The sequence below is a fragment of the Lissotriton helveticus genome, chromosome 5_1 (assembly GCF_964261635.1).
Source record: "Lissotriton helveticus chromosome 5_1, aLisHel1.1, whole genome shotgun sequence".
Classification (NCBI taxonomy): domain Eukaryota; kingdom Metazoa; phylum Chordata; class Amphibia; order Caudata; family Salamandridae; genus Lissotriton; species Lissotriton helveticus.
Window position 1 is genome coordinate 243633594 of NC_136065.1, and position 19168 is coordinate 243652761.

At 47.7% G+C, this 19168-nt stretch overlaps 1 long non-coding RNA gene across 1 annotated transcript in view; it reads left to right on the forward strand.

Moving 5' to 3' along the window:
- Positions 1 to 5070: 5070 nt before the first annotated feature.
- LOC144754394 (uncharacterized) overlaps positions 5071 to 19168 on the forward strand; it is a 111140-nt gene continuing 97042 nt past the window's right edge. The window contains exon 1 of the long non-coding RNA XR_013594719.1: positions 5071 to 5181. This is a non-coding gene — a long non-coding RNA (uncharacterized LOC144754394). The remainder of the gene's footprint in view (positions 5182 to 19168) is intronic.

A 19168-nucleotide genomic window follows, 5' to 3' on the forward strand; every position in this document is an offset into this window, starting at 1 on the left:
GTTTCCAACGTCCCAAGTGAGGCACTAAGCACACGGACGGGAGCTGCACCACCCCTAGGACTACAGGAGGTGTATCCGCCGCACTTTCGATGCTTACTCACGCGGAGAACCGAGCCTGCAGAATCGAGCCTGAGGCTCTGACCTGGCACCTCGCATCGAGACCAAGATGGCGGGCGTACAGTCCGCGAGTCGCTGGGCTGCGTAGACACCACTTCGAGGTCTGGGGCGGTCGAGACCCGATGCCTGGCAGCCGCGGCGGACAGGTCGGTCCGCGGTGCTAATTACCCGGAGTGCGACGAACAGACCGGGCAACACCAACAACCGGCCGCCTTTACCAAGATGGCGGCCGGCGCGATTCCTAGCTGGTGAGGGAGCGCCGGGCTGGGCGCCTCGGTGATTTCAAGCACTCCCACCGGCTGACGGCTGCATCGAGGGGCGGAAAAGGCCCGGGTGTGATTTCGGCAGGGAGGCGACCCCGGTGGGGCGGCCGGCACCTGTCCACTGAGCCCACCACAAGGACCCAGACCCTGCACCAACATGTCGGCGGGACACGAAGGAAGCACGAAAGAGATGATCAGCGCGGAGGTGCCTTAGTCCGAGGTGAGGCTCCGGATCCCACATTCCCCCCCCCCTCCTCCACCTAGCGCCGGTTAACTCGCCCTGTTTGCCTGCGGGCTCGAGGGGGAGACCCGGGGAGCCATAGGCGAAGTTGGTGAAGGCAGCCCTAGGCACCCGACGGCGCTGTGCTCACTGTGGGGGGCAGGTGGTGACACCGCAGCCGAACTGACACGCGAGATGAGAACGGGTGCCCACGGAGGAAGCCACACCACTGGCTGGAGGTCGGCCCCCGAGGGAGACAGGGGACTACAACCTACACTGTAAGCCGCGTTCCACCCCCCCCCAACACCATTCGGCGCCAACGCTACTATTGACTTGTCAGGGGTCTGCGGCTAGCGGTCCTCACCCGACGAGAACGCAGAAATGGGGAAGAGAGACGTGGTCCCTAAACCTGCAAAACAAGGCCCAATGGACAACTTTGCGGCGCCTAGACCTACGGTGGAACACCACTCCATGACGCCCGGAGGGCGAAACGACACAGCGCTGCTGATGGAGGCCATTCAAGCATCTAGGACGGATATCCAAGAGTCCCGGGCGGCCCTGGAGGTGAAGATCGGGGAAGTGGGCTCCGAGGTCATACTGCTACGCCAAGATTTCCGGACATTGTCCGAGAGGGTGACGGAGACCGAAACGAGGATAAACGACAACGATGCGGCGATATCCACCCTGAGGCAGGACATGGCAGAACTGCAGGCCTCGCACCGCCAGCTGCAGTGGAAGGTGGACGATGCAGAAAACAGATCGCAACGCAACAACCTGCGCTTCGTGGGATTTAGAGAGGGAATTGAGGGGACAAACATGTCATCATTCCTCCACGCCTGATTAAAAACCACCTTCCCGACAACACGGTTCTCTCCATGTTTCATCATTGAAAGAGCGCATAGGGCCCTTCTGGCGAAACCACCGGAGGGGGCGAGACCGAGACCAGTCATAGCCCGCTTCTTGAACTTTGCAGACAGAGATCTCATCTTGAGAGAAGCCAGACAAATGGGGGAAATACGGTTGGAAAACACGACTATAATGATTTTCCCAGACTACAGCCAGGAAGTCTCGAAACAACGTCGGTCGTTCGACTCTGTGAAGGCAAAATTGAGGACTTTGGACATCCGATACATGCTCCTTTTCCACGCTAAGCTCAAGGTGATCTACAAGGATAAAGCCATCTTCTTCTCACATCCGGAGGACGCCTGGCAATGGCTTGAGGAGCGCCCTGTACTGAACAGCAGGGAAGCCGCGGGGCGAGAAGCCATGGAAAGATCAGTACGGGAGAAGACACGCTGGGAACTGCCGAAACCTCAGAGACAGAAGTCACAGAGAGTGAGAAAGTTGACACCGGTGACCCCTTACCGATCCCGGGCCACTGAGGACATTCGGAGTGGTGGATCTACGGCAGCAGGCAATGACTCTGTGGCGGGCTCAAGGTTCAGTTGCCTGTGCAATGGTATCCGATCTGAAGGAGATGAAGAGGAAGAATCTGAAGGCCGCGCGACGGGGGGAGAGGAAGAGGTGGAGGACTTGATCCATCCACTAGTCAAGGAAATTCATCACTTGGAGCAGGACTCCTCGGGGAGATCCGGCGCGCCTGTAATGGACACACAGGACTCACATTCGTGAAAGAAAGTGCTCTGGGAGACATGGGATTGCAGCTCGACGGGTGGAACCATGCAAGTTACCACGCCCTTTTGCGTTATTTGAACTTTCTCTTACTGTTTCGGAGTTTGTAAAGGGAGGGATGTGTGGGAGGGCGACAGGCCTTCACCTACTGATGGTTTGGTCCTATGATAGGATGCAACTGGAAGGGGGGAGGCGGGGAGGAGGGTGGGGGAGATGGAAAGTTTTTGAACTCTCTCAAGTTGGGGAAGGAGAGGGCCGAGGGAAGGAGGGGGGTTACTTGCACTAGATTCATGCAGCAGCGCACATTGAGCCCACGCATCACCTACACAGGCTGGTATGGGCATACATGCAATTACCGCACAATCCAATGGCCAATAACATAACCACGCCAATAGGGGCGGATAGGAAAATGAGCATACTGACGTGGAATGTTAACGGTCTGGGCTCTAAAATCAAGAGGGGGCTGGTGAATGCCTATATCAAAAGGGTCGATCCGGACTTCACCTTTCTACAAGAAACACACCTCCGGGGCACCGCATGCACCTTCCTCGCTAGGGGGAGACACAGGGTGTTGGCGCATGCGGGATACACATCTGACTCCAGAGGGGTGGCAATTATCGCCAAAATAGCTTCCCCATTTTGTATTACCCGCACATGGCTGGACCCCCAAGGGACGTATGCTGGAGTACAGGGCACCTGAACAGACGCTCCTACACACTTGTCTCTGTATATGCACCGCCCAAATTGCAATCACGTACGCTCACGGCACTCAACCACATACTATTAGAGACCTCAGACACAATACAGGTGGTGGGTGGTGACTTCAATGACGTAATGGACACCCAACAGGATAGATCGGGAGAGGGGGCTAGGGGCGAGAGCCAGACAACACTCTGCAGCCAGATGTCAGCCATAGGACTTTGGAGGTGGCTTCACCTGACACTACAGGCATACTCCTACTACTCCGGGGCTCATAAGGTGTTCTCGCGCCTCGATTATGTTTTTATGTCCGCCTACAACTGAGGGTTGATGATGTTGCTGAATACAGGGCCAAAAAAAAAAAAAAATAATAGAATCCTCAGGATGTTGGAAGAAAAGGATTCAAATTTGGCATGAATACGTTATGTGGACACAAAGTTACAGGGGTCTAAGCGTGAACTAACCCAAATGCCCAAAAAAAGGCTTATCACCGGTGGGAGTGGGGGAGTGGGTGGTAGACGTAGCAGTGAAGGGGTTATGGGTAGATTGTTATAACTTTATAATAATGCCTACAGAGAGGTATTTTGTTACATGAAATATCACAGATTACTTCTTTAGGGAAAGAGTTTTGGGTTGATACAACAGTGTAATAATTCTTGCAAGACTCACTTCTTATCTGTCTGCCAGGATCTTGGAATAAAACAATCATTAGATAATACATGCATCTATATCTAGGAACATGTATCTATATAGATACATAGAAGGTTAGTAGAGATCTTCCAGTATTACTTACACTCTATTTCCATCCATGACAACTTCCTGCAAGGGATAATGTGTCAGTCCACATCCGCCATTGGCTGTCTTGCCCTGTGAATGACTGCATTTTCTGATCACTTGTGCACATCAATTTGAAACTGAGCGCTTTTCATCGTCACAGCTGGTTTTGCCAGCCCTTTAAGTTTTCAATATTCTCCTTTTATAGTTTCACTTCCATTTCTTCGCTACTCCTCTTTTTATTTTAATGTTTCTCAACAAAATACTAAAACTCTCCAGGCAATGCTAACGGGTCGCTTACTTGCACTCATTTATACTGTAGTGCATTGCATCCCACATGCCCACTTCATCTGAGACAGGAGACCATTATGGAATGCTGCTCTCCATAGGGTATAATTGTTTTACCATTCCAAGATGGCCAACATGTTGGTTCAAAATATGGCAGTCATGCTGGAACTTAAAAACTTCATTTGACTATTTACAATTCCTCTTCAAGGCAGAGACCTGCTGCTATAATTAGTTCTATTTTTTCAAGAAGGATGGGAAGACAGCAGCATGCTTCCTTTTTTTCTGCTTGTATTGTTTTAATTGATCTTACATTTGTTGTTGAGTGTGTGTGTGTTTTATTGCGGTTATGTCAAAAGGTAAATATAAGAAGATGAGTGATGAAGTGCATGTATGCTGACTTACTGAGATCCTAAACCAATCAATGACACAAAAAGAATTGTCATTCATAAGCCAGACCTATTGGCATTGGCAGTGCTTGTTCACTGATTTGTCATTGATAGGTGCAGTGTGCTGCGTGTGTCCCGGTTCATAGTACTCTTTGGTTGATCCCAGGACTTGAATATTATACTCTGCTGGTGAGTATTTGGAATCATTGAGCAACTGTAGTAAATTCAGATTGTTGAATCCACTGGAGGAATAAACACTGGCCAAGCCTGAAAAATCATAATAGGAGCAGGATAGCATGGTCTCCACAGCCATGTGAGGACTTTTGTCTTTGTCTATCATTCCATAGCTTACCTCTAGCTTTTGAATATAGGTTATCATAACTCAATCTCAATACTCTTAGAGTACCTTGAATGATAGATGTGCACTTAAAGATTCACTAGTGGGTAGTACACAGAGTGAACACCCTAAAATGTAATTGTTTTTGCTTCTGTGCACTTGGATTTGGAACATCTAACACATATCTGAGGCACTGTTGCAGATGAGATGGTGAAACAAACTTTCACTCCTTCTGATTGTATGAAAAGATTGAAGACTTGATTAACACGCCAATAATGTCAGCATTAATATTGCAATTATTTAAAAAAAAATGTAAATTAATAATTTTTCTTGCTTTGTGTTTTTAGTGGCCGTCTCCATTCGATTACCCACAGATCTCTACTCTGGGCCCACACCAACCTAGCAGGAGAGGCAATCCATGCTTCTCAATTGGCGGGCCATGGACTCCAATACATGATGACCACTGTGAGTTCTATTGATTTAAATGTGGTTGTGCAGGTAGCTTGACATTCTGGATCCCACAATGGTCTGCAGGATTGCAGTTTAGGGAAAAACACATGCTTTCCAAAAGTTTGATATTTTGCTAGTCAATGGCAATGTTTCTGGACCACTTGCACCTGAAAAAAATGGAAATTCCTCTTTACTGTATTTCTTCATATGCTAATTAGCAGTTGGAGCTTCAGAACACTTGTCACTGCAGTGGCTGTGATTTTAATCAGGGATCACGGGCGCAGTGGCAGGAACAGGAAGTAAACAGAGCTCCAATAGCACGGTTTACTTCCTGTAGTTTCGACGTTTTGCCAGTCCCCTGCCTCCTCAGCAGCATATAGGGTGCTGTTAAGGCTCTGAGGGTGGGGCACCGGGTCATCTCTGATGAGATCAGGTACAGAGGGGGTTTAACGTCACTTCTCCTAACCATTGTAGTAGATGAATTGAGATTCAGGCCGCATTGGGATTATTTTGTCATTTTTGGGCATGCCTAGGAAGAGAGGGTCAATACGGAGGCTGTGCTAATCTATACTGTCATTATTTTCCTATTTATAACAACACTGTCTTTATCTGAAGGTCTTCTTCCACCTGTACTTTAGGAAGGAAGAGAGGCGATCAAGCTTTATAGATAAACGCAAGTTTAATGTGACCCAAAAACTATAAAGCTAATTAAAAAAGAATGCTGGCGAATTGAGATCAATACTCTTTTCTATTTACGATAGCTAAGAAAATTTCTGAAGAAGCAATCATTTTGAATGCCTGCTCTTCAAGAAATCCTCGAGTTACAAAATCAAGGAGACTATATGGCATCTTTTGATCTTTAAGATGCATATTTCCACATTCTCATGGATCCAGCACACCGAACATATTTAAGATTCGATGGGGCTGGTCACCATTACCAGTTCAGAGTCCTACCATTTGCCCTCAAATCTGCCCCATGTCTTTTCACCAAGTACATTGCTCCAATAACAACTTATCTGAGAAGAATGGGCCACCAGATTTACCATTACCACGACAATTGGTTAATAAAGTTCCTTCTTTGCAAGTGGGAGTTTGTCTACAACTCTTCAACACCCTGAGTTTAACACTCAACAAAGACAAGTCTTCCCTAAACCCAAGCCTGAAATATTATTATTGGATCAATTCTAATTACAGAATAATGCAAAGCATTTCCTACCAAGGAGAGAGTAAGGAGGATTTTAAGTCTTGGCCACAAGCTCTTAAAAAAAAGGTGTTTCAGTACCTCTCTTCCTGAGCAAAATGAAATATGAACTGTGCTTTCTCATATTAATAGCACTATTGTGTCCCAGACAATACTGGTACACAGAGCTACTTCTCCTTTCAGAACTTAACCACAACAAACCCAAAATCTTTGAAGTTATCTGCTTGGCTCCTGAACACAATGAGTACATCTCCTAAATATTCCTGGAAAAATTGAAGAGTAGTTCTCAATAAATAAAACATGAGAAACACTGTCCCGGGCACACGTAATTGGGGTAACTTTCTGGTTTTGAAAAAGTCTCGTATTCAGACAGAATCTGCGGTCCAAACCAGTATGATGATTTTAAATGTATTTATTTAATGTAACATCGAAAAGCAACCAGCCGACACGTAATTCGTCACATTAGGGAGTGATCCCGTGATGTCTTCAGGGCTGAACAGAGCTGCAGGGTGGATGGAAGCAAACGGCAAGCCGGTGATAATTCCAACGCGGCTGGGTAGTCTCGGAGGTATGGTGGGGATTAGTATGCCAGTACAGTTCCTGGGTGCAGATACCTATAGAAGGGGCGCACACTTCCTAGAGATCCATCAATATCCGGACAGCAAGACGGCACCAGTGTTACTCTCCATCTCTCTCATCCACTCGACTCCGCTATGTAGACTTACCCGGCTCTCCCACACCGAACACTGGACCGCTCTCCATCACCATATACGGCATTCTACATCCCTTGATGGAACCCTAGGATGCGCCAAACCCATGAGAGATTGGACACGGGAGCGGTTGAGTGCCCTCCGTGCCTCAGCACCATATCAATGGAGGTGTAATTAGGGACATCGTGTATAGTTGCTGGCATGGAGGAGACGGCCTGCCCTGACGTCATAATGCCCGCATAGGCAGAGGATCATGAGATGTGCTGGGCGACGGTGGCCAAATATTCAGAGGGCCAGCGGCTGAATTGCCTTTACATTCTGGCATAGGGGGAGGCGCTGCCTCGTCTTGTGGCCAAGGGGCTGTTGCGGGCTCTCCTTGGTGGCTCTCAATATAGGAACGAGTTGCCTGCCTGGACCTAGAGATATTACAGCTACTTTTTTCTCAGAAACATGTGCCATGGGCCGAAGCTACCCCAAAGTGCGCCAGTTGTCATTTGACATGACTAAAACTCCCAGGCGAGACGACAGTGATGGTGCCGACTGAGGGGGAGGCCCGGGCCCACCGGGCCCCTCTGAAGCTGGCCTCTCCTCTGCTGACAGTGCCACTGCCATGGTAGAGCTGCGGGCTGGCTTTAAGACTATAGACGCGAGATTCGAGACGTTGGACGCTCTCCTCGAGCATATGCATGGCCAGTTAGACAAATATGAGATTCGAATCAATACTGCTGATAAACATATCTCGGTAGTGGAGGACACCCAGACCCAGACAACAATGACGGAGCGCCTTGAACGGGTTGAGCTACTCATGAAGACAACGGCCTCGAAGGCGGAGAATTTGAAGACCAGATCACATTGCAATAATATCCGCACAGCTGGGATACGTAAATCCACGAACTCGGGCCCCATTGCGGCCTATGTTGAGAGACTCCTGGTAGAATTGTTTGGCAGGGAGGCCTTCTCTCCAACGTTTATGGTCGAGATGGCTCACAGGGTGCTCGCCCCTCCTTCGGCCCCTGGCGCCCCTCCAAGATTGCTGATTGCCTGGCTTCTAAACTATCATGAACCAGAAACTGTTATGTTATGTTAATTGTAGCTTATATAGCGCATAATCACCTGCAGGTCTCTTAGCGCTTGTAGAGAAAGCTCAGGTAGCAACCAGAATCCCAGGAACATGCAGGCCAGCATAATACACTGTAACTAGGGCTACCCTAAACAAATAGTTCTTAAGACTTTTCCTAAAGGAAAGGAGAGCAGAGTCCTTCCGAAGGTTCTCTGGTAATTCATTCCAGATTTGAGGGATTAAAACCGAAATTGCTCGGCCACCTTTCGATGCCAATTTAACTCTTGGAAGGGCCAAAAAGCCTGCTATGGATGATCGCAATGTGCGTTCCGGAACATAGTTCAACAGATGTTCCTTGATAAAGCCTGGGGCTTGGCTGTAAATGGCTTTATGGGCGATACAGGGGCCCTTAAACTTGTCTCTCTGTTTGACAGGGAGCCAATGTAACCTGTGTAGCAAAGGGGTGGCATGAGCCCGTCTAGCCAGCCCAAAACGCAAGCTGGCTGCATCGTTCATGATCACCTGCATCTTGCAATCTTTTACAATACGGTGAGCCAGTTCCATAAATATTGCCTATTTTCCTCCAACCACCAAGAATGTGAATCTATGAATGACCCAATACTGGAGAAAAAAGTTACTTACCTTTAAACTGTGGTTCTCCTCTGTTGGTATCTGCCATAGATTCAGATGCGACCCTTCTCCCTGTTCCAGGTTCACTTGAAAGATAATCTAATCTCACACATGTGCTAGAAAATCTGAGGTATGGTGGTCCATTAGAGGAGTGATAATCACGGATCTGCAGTGGAGGCTGGTGATCCCTGAAAGTGGTGGGGTGTAATACTTGCCACTGGTTCACCTCATTGTTTTCAAATTTTGCATTGGGTGCCTGTTAGACCTGTCAGCCCTAGCGTGGTCTTTCCCTATTTTTTTCACCCTTGCCTCATTTTTCCCACCTTCTTTTTTGTTGGCCGTAGGTCTCCGAGCACCTTACCATTGCTAACCAATGCTAAGTTGCAGGTGCTCTCTTTCCCCAACATGGCTGCCACTGACCCCTGCTACTGCAGCGTGGTCTTTTTATGCGCACTCTAGTTGCCAGGAGCTGGCTGGAACCCCTAAACATTGTTGCCATACCAGCCTGACTTGCTTGCCCATAGCTAGACTAGGGAAGCTCCTGGAACCTTCTAGAATAGGGGCGGAGTCTGTTTTTGACCCCTTAGAGTGTGGTCACCTGACCTGGGCATATATAAAGGAAAGGAGAGAAAGTTTTCAGTTAGTTGGGGCTTCACTGACCTGGGGGACCCTACGCAGGAGACTTAGGCGGTAGGGCCTAGTCAGAAACCTATACCACTGGGGGTGACAGGGTTTAGGCGCTGCCCACCAAGCTGTGTGAGGAACACTGAACTAGTCCACTGATCTGGCCCGGCGGGAGAGGAACCCAGGGACCACCTGCAGTGACCTGCTGAGGAATCCTGTCAGCAGCCTTCAACTCAACCCCCCCTTCCAAGAAACCAAGAACCTACTGTCTACCAAGGGCGCAAGAACCACCAAGCGCCTAGAAGAAACCTAACTGCCACAGGACTACTGGGGATCAACCAGGTACTGGGCTGTGCAATCTATGCCCCCCTGGTTCGCCCCCTGGGCCCATGCGCTGTGCTGCCTCATTCTCCCTTACTGTCCTGCCTGGCCTGAACTGCAAATCTGCCTGTCCGACCTACTCAGCGCTCTCCTACTGTGCCCCTGAGTAGCGCTGTGGACTGCTGACTGTCAAGCGCTGCAATCGGCCAGAACTGCTGTGGGTGCCCCCAACATTGCGTTCCACCCAGGCGCTGTGCCCCCTGAGAAGCTCTACGCCGCTGAGACCTTCTGTGGGCCCAGAGATTGCTGCCCGAGGCGCTGTCGTGATTGCCCCCAAAGCGCCGCGAGGACCGAGCGCTTCAACTGCAAGGCGCTTCCCGGCGAGCGCACCACCGAACTCACCGCCTCAGCCCGGGAGCCTTCTGAGCCTTGTCTACGTCGTCGCGGCCCGGCGCTCTCTCTGTGATGCCGGCGCAGCCTTCATCACCCCCCTCGGCGGCCCCCGGAGCCCGGAGAGGGCCGCCGCGAATTCCTGTCATGCTGCGCTAGGCCTTGGAGGCCGGGACACTCTCCCCACGTGACGAGGGCGCCCGTCCGCGCCCCGTCCATAGCCGTGCAGCCATTGGCTGCAAGTGACACGTCCTCTGCAGCCGCTCCGCGATTGGCCGTGAGGTCAGAAACCTCCCCCAGCCTCCTCCTGATTAGGGCTCAGAGAGAGAGCGAGAGCCCCCACCTGCCAGGGACGGCCCCCGAAGGGCCGGGAATAGATCGGAAGGCCGCGGAAGGCCTACCTGAGGGCCGGAGCCCTCCCCACCATCTGCAAACCTCCGCAAGGGGAGCCTCCCCACCATCTGCAAACCTCCGCAAGGGGCCGGGTAGGCCCGAAGGTTAAGGTAAACCCCGGGGAGGAGGGCGGAAGGCCGCAGGAGGCCCCGAGTTCACCCCTCCCCTGGGGAAGACTGAGTTGGGCCCCGTTGGCCCTAATTAGCCAAAGCAGCCCCTGAACTGGGTTAAGACTCCGGTAGGCCCCTGGATCCGGGGCTAGATGAGTTAACCCCATGCCTGGGGTCAAGCTAAATGCCAGCTAATGTAGTTCCTGAGGCCTGGGTTATTTGTTGGTTAATGAAGTACTTTTGCCTGATGCATTGTTTATTCCTCTGGAATGGAAATGTCGCTCCCAGAATGAAATGATCCTTTATGCCTAATGTGATGCTTGATCTCTGATAAGGAGGTGTTGCCTGGTCCTCTACCCCAAAAGGGGGGGGGCTCCACTGCTGATTAATGGAAAGCTCATCCCAGTTCAGTGACATGGTTATTCCTCATGCAATGTTTAATGTGGCCTGATGAAATGTTTATTCTTGCATAAGGAACTGTTGACCCAACGCCTTTAGTGCTATAATGAAAGGGTTGCTCATGTAATGAAATGGTTATGGTGATACATTACAGTGAATAGTGAAGTACTCCCCTGATGAAATGCTTTGATGAGTTAATGTATTGAGTTATTGAACACCCTGCATTTTATTCTAGATAAAAGCTATTTGATTTTTAATCAAACTCACTGGTGTGAAGGAACATGGCGGCAGCAGGCTAGCTGCCGCGGTACTCCGCTCTGAGCACCTGCGGAGCGGTGCTTCTTTACTAATCATCAGGAAGAATGAGGGCGTCTTTCGTTGCGTGAAAAGCTAAGGGAAAAACTACAACTTTAATCTTTAATCCTTACATCAGGAAACCTCTGAGCTAATTTTTTCGAAGAACACGCTGTTTTTCCCAAAGAATCGGCTCCACAGGATCATCGTTTTTGAAGAGGCTAGTGCAAGTCCTCTTTCCCTCTCCATGTGTCGGGGGAAGGGTGTTTTTCCATCTGACTCGGCGTCCTTCCGAGGCCGGTCTCCTCTGCAATCTTCGCCGTTCTGCTGCTGGCTTTGGCACAGGGCCGCCCTGGAGCTCCGCCGCGGAAGATACTTGCGGTCTCTCCGTAGGGACCGAGTGGATGAAGCGGTGCAGTTACAGGAAGGAACCGAAGCAGTCCCAACAGCAGCTGTCTCACCCCTTGCACCAGCAGTGGCCACAGCATCGGATTTTACATCAGCAGGAGCTCAGCAATTAACGCCGATAAAGCAGGTGAAGGGGAAGCATAGAGGAGGGGGGCAAGTTGGTGGCAATTTGGCTCAGGTACCCCTAGACTTAGACTCGGACTTGGGAACCAACGGAGGGAGGGGGGTTCCCAGCGCTTGTGTGCACTCTGAGGTACTTAATAAAGGGCACAGAGGAAAGGGTTTGGGCAAACACCACAACCGAGGGGGGAAAGTGAAAAACAGGAAAGGGGCCAGAAGTACATTACTAGCAGCAGGGGGGCAGTCGAGAATTAGCCCAGAGATCAAGAGCCCGCTCGCAGAAATTGCTGAAGGGGGTAAGGAATGGTTCAAGACAGCGAGTAACTCAAAGACCTCCTCTAAAATATCTTCTTACCTTTCCAATGAAGTGAAAGCCAAGCGAGCAAAAAAAACTAAGGCTGCAAAAACTGTCCTGGAGTCTAGTTCCAAGATAACACCGTCGCTCCGTTCCTATTTTAAGGCGATTCCTCAAGTATTGGACCTAGCACAAAATATCTCTACCCTTGCGAGCATACCCTTTGATCAGCAAATGGAGACGGAACAATCAGGTTGTTTGGATGAGAGCGCTCCTGTGATTAATAACGATAAGATCTCTTGTATTGATTCCACTAAGAACCTTCTTTTGGCAGACACCAATAGTGCCCCCAGTACACCCATTTATATGGCATCTACGGCAGAGGCAGAGCTGAACGCAGAGGTGTTTGTCGGCAAAGGCATCTGCGTTGGAGAGCACTCAACAGATTCTCTCTTGTTACCTGAAACTCCATGCGTATCAAGCAATTTTGTTGAGCTTGAAGTCCCATTAGAAATCCAAAACCAACCCCAGAGCCTAGAGGAGGGTCCCAACTTAAATCTATATTCGAATTTGAATATTTCCTCACAGATAATTCCCAATCTACCTTCCGATAGTGCTTTGCCACCTAGACCTCTTGCTTCTGGAATGGACGCTACCCCAGATCTCACGGTCTCATTTCTATTGCCCATGCTCTCAAACTTGTCAGCAGATATAAAACGGGGCTTGGATGAGTCAACGAAAATCCAGAAAGAAATTAGATCTTATTGTGAATCCCTAGACAGCAAGATAGATGGATTATTTTCGAGAACTGGAGCGCTGGAGGAGACAGTTGCTGTGATCTCGCTTGAACTGGACAATGTCAAGGAAGAGATCACAAAACTAAAAGGAGAGGATACTGCCCTAGCTGATAGGCTGGAGATTTTGGAGAATAACTCTAGGCACTCTAATATTCGTATCTTAAATGTGCCAGAAGGTAGTGAAGGCTCAAATATCAAGGCATATATTATCCGACTCCTAAAAAAATCTCTTAATTTGGATCACTCAGAAGAGGAATTAGCTCTAGATATACAGCGAATCCACAGGGATCCCTTTAGATTGAGTACACAGAGGTCTAAACCACGCAGGGTATTGGTAAACTTCCACACCTATTCTTTAAAGGACCAAATTCTCAATTTAGCACTTAAGCAAAAATCCCTGTCAGGAGAGGGCTTTAACTTTCAAATAATATCTGATCTATCAAGGGCATCCTTAAATAGGCAATGGGAATTGGGCAGGAGGATGAAGGCATTTAGAAATTTAGGCGCAACAGTACAGCTGAGATTTCCCGCAGACCTGAAGATTATGATGAATAATAAGATGTTTAATATCCACACGGTTCAGGCTGCAGATGACCTACTGATGACCTTTGGAGCCACAAAGGGGGCTGAAGGCGGCTCGGGATAAAATAATGAGGGCCAGATTATATATATATTTTTTTTCTGTCTCTTGTCCTTTCCTTCATCCTTCTGACTCCCCCCCCAAAAAAAACAACAAAAAAAAAAATTCTATGTCTTCCCTTAGTAAATCAATGGAGTAGGGTCAAGACCACAAGGAGAAGGGGGGGAAAAAAGGGGGAGGAAATTATGCGAGAAATAGGAAAATGGGAGAAGTATAGAAGCAAGGGAAAAAGATAATAGAAAGATAATGTAAAGATAGGAGAAAAGGAGAAGAAAAGGAAGTGAAACAAAAAGTGGAGGTCGAAAGACTAAATATTCATACTAAGTTAATCTGCACAATGAGGTGATTGATAAAGAAAAAGGGGAAAGAAGAAAAAAAAGGAAAAGGAAAAAAAAAGAAAAGAGAAACAAAAAAAGAATAAAAATACATTTTTGCGATTTCCAAGTTATTAATACAATGGAGCACTACACAGCCCTCTACACTATAAGATACGCTCTTGCAGGGGCTCAGTAAAGAGTTAGGGGTACCGAAAAACCGGACATGTTCCAGTTAGATAGAACAAGGGTTCCTCAAGGGTGGTTGGGGGGGTTTCACTTGGGTGTTGGGGGAGGGGGGGGAGTAAAAAATAAAAAAATTCCTCATTTCCAATTTAGTTGTGGACTGTCTCTCTTCTTGCTTTTTACTATGGGCAGGTTTAATATTCTTAGGCGTAGTATTTCAGTTGTCAGCTAATGACCGCATGATGGGTCAAATTAATCTTACTTGTCATGAGTATGCTTAGGATTCTCTCCTGGAATATTAATGGCCTGCGCACCAAACCTAGGTCTAACAGGATCATTCAATATTTACGGGACTCAGATGCGCACGTCATAATACTCCAGGAGACACACCTGGTTGAAGTCGACCTGTTAGAAGTAATAAAAAAGAACAAGTGGATAGATCTGTCTGTTTCAACTTCGCAAACAAGTACTACTAGAGGGGTCTCGATTATCTTTAAAAAATCAAACACCACAAAAATCGTAAAGCAGAAGGTTGACTCCGCAGGCAGATGGGTCATTGCTGCAGTAGTCATAAATGGATCACATTTCACCATTGTAGGGTACTATGGACCTAACCGGGACGACCCATCGGTCCAAGAGACATTATTCTCTGAATTATTGCACTTCCCAGAATCTGTCATAATGGCGGGGGATTTTAATATCGTGCTTAATCCACTGATTGACAAGACTCCTTCCAGCCGGCAACAAACATTCTCTAAATCCAGAGCCTTCTTACTTAAATCTATGAATCAATATGGATTTCTAGATATCTGGAGAGTAAGAGCAGATCAAAAACCAGTCTACTCATTTCATAATTTTAAATATCACCATCAATCTAGGATTGATTTTATCCTAATCAGCAAAACTTTGCTTGACTCGGTAAAAAATATTGCTTATCTACCGTCACACCTGTCAGATCACAGTGCTGTCTCTCTAGAACTTGTTGGCTTGAGTAGATCTCCGAACAGGACATGGACGTGCGATTGCTCCCTTTTTTCATCTCCAGACGATCTGGCATGTTTTAAGGCAGAGATACAGGAATTTTTTCCTCTCAATATTGGCTCTGCTAATCCCAGTATTGTCTGGGACGCTTTTAAGTGCTTCCTGCGGGGTATTATTAAGAGCAAAACTACATTCCGGAGAAAGCTATACACCCAAGAAGAAGCCAATTTGTCACTGATCCAATCTGAGCTAGAGGCCTGTAATAATGTCTCTGACTCAATTACATCGGATAATCAGGAAAAACTACTAGAGTTTAAGGGGCAGTTGGCTTCTATCCTTAATCAGCGTATTCTCCAGAAATGGGAAGCCAGCAAGTTAGCCAATTTTGAATTCGGAGAAGGGGCTGGTAAATTACTAGCCTGGAAGTCCAGAACTGATCGGAGTCGGAACAACGTTTTATTAAAACCAGGGCTGGGACCGTATCATCAGACGCTGAAATAAGATCTGCCTTCAAGGATTTTTTCCAGGATATATATCAGGAGGACATGAATACCTCATCTGACAGAATAAAGGAGTGGCTGGAAGGCATTTCTTTACCATCTCTAACCATAGAACAAAGTTTATTCTTGGATAAGAGGACCACGGAAGAAGAGGTGATGAATGTAATAAAAAACAGCAAGGGAGGTAAAGCGGCGGGGCCCGACGGCTTGCCGTCTGAAATATATGAACACCTAATAACTGAAATTTCTCCTCTTCTCGTAGATATATTTAATCAAATTTTGCAAGAAGGAATTTTACCTCCCACCTCCTGGAATAATGCTTCCATTACACTCATCCTGAAACTAGGCAAGGACGCTTTCGACTGCGGTTCATACCGTCCCATTTCAATACTTAATGCGGACTATAAAATCTTTACATCCCTTTTAGCCAAGAGAGCTGACGTATGACCTTATAGGAGCAATCGATATGGCGACAACTTCTTCTACGCCATTGGCAATTCTCACGCTGGACGCCACCAAGGCCTTCAACAGGGTCAATTAGTGGTACCTGTTGGGGGTCTTGGAAAAGTTCGGCATGGGATGCTCTTTTCGTAGAGCAGTGGATCTTATATACCATAATCCAACGGCCTCCGTCTTGGTTAATGGTGGACTATCTGAGTCATTTACCATCACAAGGGGCACACGTCATGGGTGCCCCTTATCTCCTCTGCTTTTCGATCTCTATATTGAGCCCTTTGCGCAGAAAATCCGCCAGGCTAATAACATTAAGCTTTTTAAGTATAGAGATTGTGAAAAAAAGGTGTCACTGTACGCCGATGATGTTATGATCATGACGTCGGGTATCAGCACCGCATTTCCAGCAGCTATAAACTTAGCACTCGAGTTCGGGGAAATCTCAGGGTACGAGGTTAACGCATCTAAGACGGAAACAATGGCTTGGAACAGTGATCTAACAGATTTCAATAGTAATCTCAATTATCTCGGTTTAAGAATCATTAAAGACATCAATATGATTGCATCTACAAATTTTAAAATAGTTGCGAAAGAATGCCGGAAACTAATGGAGTCTTGGATGCACCTACCCTTGATGGTTCTGGGACGTACAAACTTGGTGAAAATGTCAATTTTACCTAAGTTAACTTTTATTTTTAACACTATACCATTATTTTTTGACACATCATTAGTGGCGAAGATGCAGAGCAGCATTTCTTCATTTATATGGAGAAATAAAACTGTAAGGATCGCGTGGAAGAAATTAAGGCGACGTAGGGAGAAAGGTGGATTAGCCGGTCCCGACCTTCAGATATATGCCTGGGCCTTTCAGATGACACATGCACGAATGCTGTTAAAAACTCCATCAGACCAAGGTATAGGGTTGATGTTTAAGGCATTGTTGCAGGGGGAAGAAGTCAGGCAGTCAGGCAGTCAGGCTTCCTATTCAAGTTTGGCGACCCCACATTTTTTAAGAAGATCAAACTAAAGGTGCTGCAGGGTCTTGCAAGAACTTGGTACAATATAAGATCTGTAACTAAATTAGGATACTATTCAAATAGATCTCTAATATGGGATCTTCCCGTACCTCCTGGCTGGACGACTGATGCATTGGTAATCCCACTAAAAGATGCTGGAATTCTAACTTGGGGTGACCTATTCGTGGATGGAGTCTTGCTGCCATGGGAACATCTAGCAAGAAAGACAGGTCCAGGCCTGTCTAGATGAAAGTATCTGCAAATCTCAAGTTGGGCCCAAGCCCAAGCACAGCCAGATAGACCCGCTCGGCTCCACAATAGACCTCTAGGTGAAGGCAACCATCTGGAATCCCTCATGCTAGACAAACCAACAGCAGCAAAGGAAGTCTCCCTATGGAATAATTTAATCTTGGAGGAGATTGACGGGGATTTTCATCTCCCCGTAAAATTATGGGGGTCCTTGATGCCATCCTCGAATTTGAACGATTTATGGTCAACATCATGTAACGTTCTGTGGGACCTGGTCAAACCAGCTTGGCTCCGCAGAAACCATCTTTTTACTATCCACAGGGCCTACTATTCGCCTCAGAGGCTTTCCAAATTTTCCTCAGGGGGTTCGGTCGCATGTGCGCGGTGCGGTCTAGTGGCAGCCTCTGATGCACATATGTTCTTTGATTGCCCCCAACTTAGGTCTTTTTGGGATCAAATCAGCAACAAACTTACATCTTCCATCGGTTCCACGGTGTCTATCGATCTTCCGTTAGTAATCTTCGGAGTAGTAGATCAGAAGCGAAGTGCAATCAAAAATCTTTTATTTTTCTCCATCCTGGTGGCCCGCAGACAAATCTGCAAGCGATGGAAAGAGGTATGTCCCCCTTCCATACACGACTGGCGCACTTCAATGCTACAAATATCTAAATTAGATCTCGCCAGAGCTAGGAAACCAGAAAAAATAGCTTTTTGGCACCTACTCGATTAATCTCGCTAGAGGTGTGAGTTTTTTTTGGGGGGGGGGGTTTCCCCACGTCCGATGATTACGAAGCCATGATATATTTACTCTGCTGTGCCACCTCGCCTTTTTTGTTGGGTATAAAGGTTGATTCAAGCAATAAGGAAACTGGCTGATGGTTGAGTATCCGTCCAATAAGTTGCTGGGGGTAGAATGTGCAGAGTGATCGACACAGCATCTGGGTTTTGGCAACTCCACCAATCGGCCGTACCCCTACCAGTTCATACTGAGTTTGCGTGTCACATTCACTGCCTGTCTTTCTCTCTTCCCAGTCCAGAGATTCGACAGATTACAACCATGGTGGAGATGAGGACAAAAAAAAAACTCACTGGTGTGGTCTCAGTCATTGTGTGCGCTCACTGGCTCAGTAGATGTGTGTGCTGTGTGGTCACTTTACACCTAAGCTTTTGGGTGCCAACCTGCTCGAGCCAGGCTACCCCCCTGGCAACTGGTGACCCCAGATCCGACAGTGCCCTTACACACACACTCATTGTTTCTCATTCACAAATGCACTTCCACATCTCACACTTTCACAGTCACGTACCCTCACTCACAACCACTGGTGTACATGGGCTCTAATTTGAACTCCTGGGGTACAGGTGTGCTAGTTTGTTAGTGCAGCAGTTGCAGTTGCCCCAGGGTCTCTGCGCCCAGGTACAACTGCACCTGTTGCACCATTTATAGAGACACCCGTAATTCACTCCCACTCCCCCTCACATGCCCCTCACTCACTCATGCTGATCCATTCCCGCTGATTTACTCACTCCCTTGCTTTCCCTTATTAATGCTCACTCTCACTCAGTCTTTGAGTCTCAGTCTTTCATTCTCATTGACACATTAAGTTAACCTAATCCCATTCTCTCACTATCACTCACAAACACACTATCACCCACACATACACAGAGAACCAACACAGATTGTTCTCGCTTACCTTTCTTCCTTTGCTGGCAACTCAGAGGTTCCATGGCAACAGCAGAGCAGGAATGAGGTGCTGGACATAGGAACAAGCAAGAAATCATTTCTAATGCTGAGCCAGACTGGGCAGCAGGGCCAGGTTTCAAAGGAAGACCCACCTGACACCCTCTCCCAGCTTCTTGATAGAACTGGAAGTACAGTCTTAGTGCTGGGCGTCTTACCCTCCTGCTCTGTAG